This window comes from Eucalyptus grandis, chromosome 11, assembly GCF_016545825.1.
Source record: "Eucalyptus grandis isolate ANBG69807.140 chromosome 11, ASM1654582v1, whole genome shotgun sequence".
Taxonomy (NCBI): Eukaryota; Viridiplantae; Streptophyta; class Magnoliopsida; order Myrtales; family Myrtaceae; genus Eucalyptus; species Eucalyptus grandis.
The window spans coordinates 32,940,816-32,948,845 of record NC_052622.1 but is presented as its reverse complement, the minus strand read 5'-3'; positions in this window follow the sequence as shown (position 1 = coordinate 32,948,845).

Sequence of the window (8,030 nt, the reverse complement as noted above, 5' to 3'; positions counted from 1 at the left end):
TGGTGCGCCGGTCACCGATTGGGCGTGGAACAGGCGGAGACGGACGGCGGCAGCTTGGGCGGTGACTAGTGGTGGCTCACAGCGGTGATGGCGACGGCAAGCAACTGCTAGTGTCTCCAGATGACGGTGCTGGAGATCGAACGAAGGCGAAGCAACAGGGGACGACGGCAACAGGCGTATGGGCGAGCTGCTAGCTAGCAATAGGGAACCGGAGGGCGTGTGGTGCTCGCACGGCAAGGGGCTGCTCAGCTGGCTTCCAGGCGGCTCGGTGGCTAATGAATAGCGAGGTAAATGGCCAGAGGACGCAGTACAACAGTAGAACAATGGCTGGAGCGGCGAGTGGGCGAGGCGCGCACGCAAAAGAGCGGCGACGGTGACGACTCCATGTGTGACGACGACGAGCGAGCGGCGAAGGGGGCATCGGGCTGCTGGTCCGGTTGCACTTCCTCTCTCTCTCCTCCAAATTTCAAAAACAAAACCCAAGGAAAAAGATGATGGTGATGGGTGAAGGGAAAACCCCACTTTTTGAAGGCCAATGGGCTTTTGCCACTTGTCCAATTCTTCTCCACTTTGGCCCCACCATGTGTTGGAGAAAACTTCCTTATTTGTTTTGAAGCTGACAAAATATTTCCATCAATCTAGTTTGAAGACTTGCAGATTCTTTCGTCAAAGTCTGAAGACCGCCAGACTTAAGATTTAAAGTCTGTCCTCATTGACAGTTTCTAGACCGTTGAAGAAGATTTATCTAGAATCAGGTATTTCTTTAAGGATTTGATTCGAACGGCTGAAGAAGATCTCACGGCTAGAGATAGCATCTCAAGATCTATTATTCATTTTGAAATTAATTCGAGTAACTTGGATCCGTTGATTGGTGAAGTATACTTGGAAGGTTCTACTTATGGAAACCTAAATCCTGATTATATGGGCGAGCAAGATTGGTGAGCTATCATCACATTCCTTAAATAACTCGAGATCTCCCTAATTGATTTTGTCCAACGGGTAGATTGGAAGAACTCCTTTGGAATGTGCCAACGGTTATGAAGGCGTGAAGGAGTATATAAGGAAGACGCTCTGGTTATTCGAGTGTGTGTGCGATAGAAAAATTCCAAAGTCTGAAGCTCCTTATTCTTTGCTGATTCAATTGTTGAGCGTAAATTTATACTCAAAAGAGAATTTAGATTCTTGTGAGACCTTGAGGAAGTATAGCAGAATCTCTACACTATGGAATCAAGGATGTGATATTGTAACAACTCTTTTGATTCATAGTGAAATCCAACCGGTAGACTGTCAGTGCGAGAGAGTGGACGTAAGCTTGAATTAAGTAAAACCACTATAAACCTTGTGTTCTTATTCTCTTCCCTGAACTCTTTTACTTTGTTCGTAATTCTATTTGATTGTTAGAGTCTAATTTGTTTTTCAAAGTCTACTGTTAAACAGACTTAGGTTAAAAGTAAAGTTTTATAATATATTCTGCAAAAGTTGTTTGTGCACCTATTCACCCCCCTTTAGGTGCTTATACTAGCTATCTCAATTGGTATCAGAACCTGTGTACTCATTTAAATTGAAGTGTTTTTACTTCAGAGTTAAAGATCCATGGCTAGTATGTTGGCTCTAGGTTTGGTTGAAGGGCAAAGCAACACTGAACCACCTTATTTCGATGGAAAAAAAATACAGTATATGGAAAAAAAAAGATGAAAGTTTTCCTAAGATCCAAAGATCCTCTGGAATGGGATGTGGTAGACAAAGAAATCATTCCTAAAACTACAATAGTCTCAAAAAGGGGAAAAGAAGCTTTTGAGGCTAGCGAAAATGACTCAAGAAGAGATAACCAAGAGACAAGCTCTTGATGCAAAAGCAATTTATTCTTTATATTGTGCATTATTCCTATGAATATAATATAATATCTTCTTGTGAAACAGTTAAAGAAGTCTAGGATAGGCTGCACATCACCTATGAAGGAACCGATTGAGTGAAAGAAACCAGAATCAATATTCTACTCGGTCAATATGAAGCCTTCAAGATGGAACCAGGAGAATCTATCACTGACATATTTAGTCGTTTTTACAGAAATCGTGAATGGTTTTGAGTATCAAGGTCAACTAATCTCAGGACCCATGAAGGTTAACAAATTGTTGCGTGGACTTTCCAAAGTTTGGAATCATGTAAAGACCTCAATAAGAAAAACACAAATGATCATGCCACTCTCCGTTGACGAATTGGTTGGTACTCTTTAGTCTTATGAAGATGAAGATCCCAAAGACAAAAAATTCATTACTTTAAAATCTAATGATGATTATGATATTACAAATTCTGAAGATGATGTGGACGATGAAGAGCTTGCTCTCATGATAAGAAGGTTCAAAAAACTTAACAAAAAGGGAAGAATATTCAATTGGAAGAAACAAGGCTCTCAAAAGTTTCAAAATAAATCAACTGAGGATGATGAATGAGATGATGATTTGTTTTGAATGCAAAAAAAAAGGACACATCAGACCCAACTATCCCTTGCTGAAGAAAAAGAAAGGAAAAGCTGAGAAATACAAAAATGCTCTCAAAGCAGAAACTTGGAGTGATGCCGAATGCGAAGAGAGTGATGATGATTATGCTAATATTTTTCTAATGGCACAATCATACTCTAAAACGAATACAGACTCAGACTTAGACAGTGAAATCGAGGTAAGTAATTTAAAAATTCCTACTAAAGTCTCTAAATATATTAATGAACTATGTCTTAGTCTCAAAACCTCTCTCAAGAGGATTTCCGAACTAAAAATGGAAAATTCTGCACTGAAGCAACATGAGATTGTTTGGAAAGAAAAGTTCAAAAATTTAGATAAAAGTTTTATTACTTTGAAAGAAAATGCAGACTCTCTTTCAAAAGAAAATACACTTATGAAAAATGGTATTTTAAGCATTTCAAAAAGATTTTCTATAGAATCTGAGAAATTGGAAAAGATTCTTTTTGCACAAATACTTCAACAAATCAGGCTTGGGAATGACTGTTGAAATGATCCCTCTAATTAATTTTCCAAAAGTAAAGGAAATGATCAAACAAAGACCTACAAAAGACTTTTATAGAAATCATTTTCAAAAAGTCTTTGTAAATCCTATTGGCCGTAGTGCTCTTAAATGTTCTAAGTGCAACAGCTCAGAACATTTTGAGAAAAATGCCCTATGGTTTGGAAACCTATTAAGAAGGTTTGGGCAAAGACCGAATATTGCACTAACTCCATTGGACCCAAGAAAGTATGGGTACCAAAGAAAGCTTGAGCTTCCTTTTTAAATGCAAGTCACTATCAAGAAAAAGGTCAAATGGTACTTGGATAATGGATACTCAAGACATATGACAAGAGACTCAAATTGTTTCATAAAGTTTATGCAAGTTAGTAGTGAAAAAGTTTCTTTTGGTGGAAATAGCAAAGGCAGAATTGTCGGATGCGGAACAATAAAGATTGAAAGTCTCACAATCAACAACGTTTGCTTAGTGGAATGACTCAACTATAACTTGTTGAGTATCAGCTAACTATGCGACACAGGTTTCAAAATCAACTTTCAAGAAGGAATATGTTTAGGAATTAGTAAAGACTCCTCTTAGACTTTCACGAGGCGAAGACATGGGAATATCTATCTCTTGGATATCAAATCAGAAAAATCTCAATGTCTAATTTCAATTCAAGAGGAAGTTAATCTCTGGTATAGAAAACTTGGCCACGTCAACATGAAGCAAATAGCCAAGATCTCTGCAAAGAAGCTTGTTCATGGACTACCCAATCTAACATACCAAAAATATGAATTATGCGCACCATGTGTGTTAGGAAAACGGGTTAGAAGTTCTTTCAAACCAATCAATCAAGTTTCCACTAATTGTGTACTACAGCTCCTACATATGGATCTTTTCGGACCAACTAGGACTTAGAGCATTGGTGGAAAGAAATATTGCCTAGTAATATTGGATGATTATTCACGATTTACTTGGGTATATTTTCTAGCAAGTAAGTCTGAAACTTTTTCTTATTTCATAAAGTTTGCTAAGAAAGTACAGAATAAGAAATGGTATATTATTTCAAGCATATGAACAGACCATGGAGGTGAGTTTGAAAATCAAGACTTTGCTAAATTTTGTGATGAATCTGGTTTTCAGCACATGTTCTCCTCTCCATACACTCCATAACATAATGGAGTTGTGGAAAGGAAGAATAGATCATTGCAAGAAATGGCTAGAACACTCTTAATTGAAAGCAACATTTCTTCTTGTTTTTGGGTTGAAACAGTTTGTACATCATGTTATATTATTAATAGTCTTCTTAAGGCCTATTATGGAGAAAAATCCCTATGAGTTGTTCAAAGGAAAGAAGCCAATTGTTTCCTATTTTCATATGTTTGGTTGCAAATATTTTATATTGAAAAATGCAAATAATCGAATTGGTAAGTTTGAAGAAAAATTAGACGAAGACATCTTCATTGGATATTCAACCACCAACAAAGCTTACAAAGTTTACAACAAAAAGACTCAATCTGGGAGGAATCGATGAATGTTCAAATTTCAAGACCTTATACAAAATCAATCAATCCAGACTCAATCTGAAAAATCTGAACTTGTTCTAGACTCTACAAAGTCTAAATTCCCAAAAACAGCTCAGACTTCAAAAGATCAACAACAAACGAATGTTGAAGAATCAAATAAAGAAAAAGATCAATCTGTCAAACCAACCAGCAACTGGAAGCACAAGTTCAATCATCCCAAAGAACTCATTATTGGTGACATTGATGAAGAGATTTGTACAAGATCCAAAAAGCATGAAGAGTCTAGTGCTATGGCTCTTATTTCTGAAATAGAACCCAAAAGTATAGAGGAAGCTTTATCTGATGAAAGCTGGATTGAAGCTATGCAAGAAGAACTCAAGCAGTTTAGTAATAACGATGTCTGGGAAATGACTTCTAAACCAAAAGGTAAATCTATTATTGGAGTTAGATGGGTTTTTAGGAACAAGATAAAGGAAAAATGAAAAGTTATAAGGAACAAAGCAAGACTCGTGGCCAAATGATATACGCAAGAAGAATGGATAGACTATGATGAGACTTACGCACCAGTAGCAAGGTTAGAAGCAATTAGATTACTACTTGCTTTTGCTTGTTATAAGAATTTCAAGTCATTCCAAATTGACGTCAAAAGCACATTCCTAAACGGATTTATCCAATAGGAAGTTTATGTGGAACAACCTCCCGGTTTTGAAGACCCAAGGAAACCAGACTCTGTATTCATACTGAAAAAGGCTCTATATGGTTTAAAGTAAGCACCTCGAGCTTGGTATGATAGGTTAAGTAAGTTTTTAATCCAAAATGGCTTTGTTAAAGGTAAATTGGACACTACCTTGTTTATCAAAAGAGAAAGTAAAAACTTTCTACTTGTTCAAATCTATGTTGATGATATTATTTTTGGATCACTTCACGAAAATTTGTGCAAAAAATTCTCTAAGTCTATGTAGGATGAATTCGAGATGAGCATGATGAGTGGACTATTCTTCTTTCTCGGACTACAAGTAAAACAATTGAAGGAAATAACTTTCATTCACTAAAAAAAATATGTTAAGGAACTCGTTAAAAAATTCGGTTTGTAGAATTGCAAAAAGACTGATATACCGATATCAAGTTCCTCAAAGCTGGACAAAGATGAAGGAGGAAAGAAAGTTGACCAGAAGTTATACATGAGTATCATTGGTTCACTTCTTTATCTTACTGCTTCTAAACTTGACATTTTGTTTAATGTTTGCATTTGTGCCAGATTTCAATCAGATCCCAAGGAATCTCATCTAAGCGCTACAAAACGCATCATCAAATACATTGCAACAACCTCTAATTTTGGGTCTCTGGTATCCTAAAGAAGGAGACTTTACTCTCCTTGGATACTCAGATGCAGATCTAGCAAGATGCAAAGTTGATAGACAGAGTACCTCGGGCACTCGTCAATTGCTTGGTAACAGGACAATATACTTGGTTTTCAAGGAAGGAAAGTACTGTAGCTCTTTCAACAGCAGAAGCAGAGTATGTGGCTCTTGAAAGCTGTTGTTCTCAAATCTTATGGATAAAACAATAGCTAAGAGACTTTGGAATCGAAGATTCATGCACTGAGATTAAATGTGACAACACCAGCGCGATCAATCTCACCAATAATCCAATTCTTCGTTCAAGAGCAAAGCATATATAGATTCGACATAACTTTATTAGAGACCATGTTCAAAATGGAGAAGTCTTGATTCATTTCATTGACTCAAAGAATTAACTGGCGGACATATTTACAAAACCTCTGGAGAAAAGTCAATTTGAGTCTATTCGTTCCAGACTTAACATCTTAAAGTCTAAAGAAGCTCAGACTCAGAGATAAAAGTCTAAAGATGCTCAAACACAAAAGATCAAGGATCACGATAGTAAGTTATTTCAATTTTAGAAACTCATCGTTTGGATGAAATCTCGAAAAGGTACGATTGTCTATTAATCTGCAATTGATTGATGTTATCTTTCCAAGTTTTTTTTTGTAGTTTTAACAATCATTCCTTTTCGAAAAAGAAGTTATCTTGTTGACAGTTATCTATTTTTAAAAAGGTAGTTATTTTTTAAAAGGTATTTTCTATTTTTCCTTTTACGGCGATTCGTATACCCTGTTTCGATTGCTTTATATACCGTTTGTCTTCTTTTGTTTTACTCACAAACCCTAGAAGCACAGAACATCACCTTCTTACTTTTACTCCCTAGTTTAATCCTCAAAGTTTTCATCTTTCTCACGAATCGAGTTTGGAATCTCTCAAAGACTGTGAGAATGTCTTTCCAAAGAAAGTCTTCAAGGCTTGCAAGTAGAGGACCACAACATATGTGTAAGAGTCCTATGCACTTTGACCTTACAAAGGAAGAAGAATCTCCAAGATAGTAGTAGAATCCACAACATTCTCAACTACGTCATTCTCCTCAGGCTAGACCTCTGAATGTTCAACAGCAAGCGGAGGAAGAAATTATTAAGGATGCAGAACCTGTAAGAACTCAAAAGCCTGCTTTTACCTTCAAACTCTACTCTACCTTGAAGGATGGAGGTACTCCCTTGAACTTTATTGATGAATTTTTTAAAGAAAAAAGATACATAAATAAAACCCACTTTTTGCAAACGATGGAACGTTTGGGAGTTGCTCCTGTGGGCTCGACAGAAAGAGCTTTTATGAATATCCTAAGCAATTCACGTGTTGGAGGACTTAGTCAACCTGATGGAAATGATGATGAAAAGATGTTCACTCTTTTAAGTCTAGAATGGGTATTGCCATGAATATTCGAAGCAAAAGGACTGATCTGTTTCGTTCTGAGGAACACGAGCAACTTTACTCTAAGTTGCTGAAGCAAGGGTGATAAACCCAAAGAGTGTGGATTTTGATTTTCTTGATTCTCTGAACATGAAGTTGCAAGCGAAATTCACTTTACTTCAACTTGAACGATTTTTCTCTAAGACAACAGTGGCTCATCCAGAACTTACTGCATATTTCTATTCCAATCTAAACTTTTTGGATGCGAATAGATTTTTTTTTCAGTGTTAGAGACTAGGACTATGTAGTTGATATGGACACATTGGCTGATGTGATTGGAGTAGAGAGAGGGGTGTTCTAATCAATTAGCGTGTCTACTGGTTGTGCAACTGTAGAGCTTGTTCGAGATGGAATGGCGGAAGGTCGAATTTCATACTTGAGGATGAATGCCTCAAATGTCTTGCTTCACAAGATTGTGATCAATTGTCTTAGACCCAAATCGACTTCTAAGACTGACACTCCAATTCAGAAGCGAAGCTGATGTATGCTATCAATGCTGGCAAAAAGTTCTCTGTCACACACTATCATGTTTCACATGTATAGATCGATGGTGAAGGACAAGGGTCAACTTCCTTATTCAGCACTTGTTACTCAGTTATTTAAACATTTTAACATTCAGCCTCCTAAAATTTTGTGTGTTCGAACTTGTGATCAAATGGTAGTGGGACTGAAAATGGTTTCCAAAAT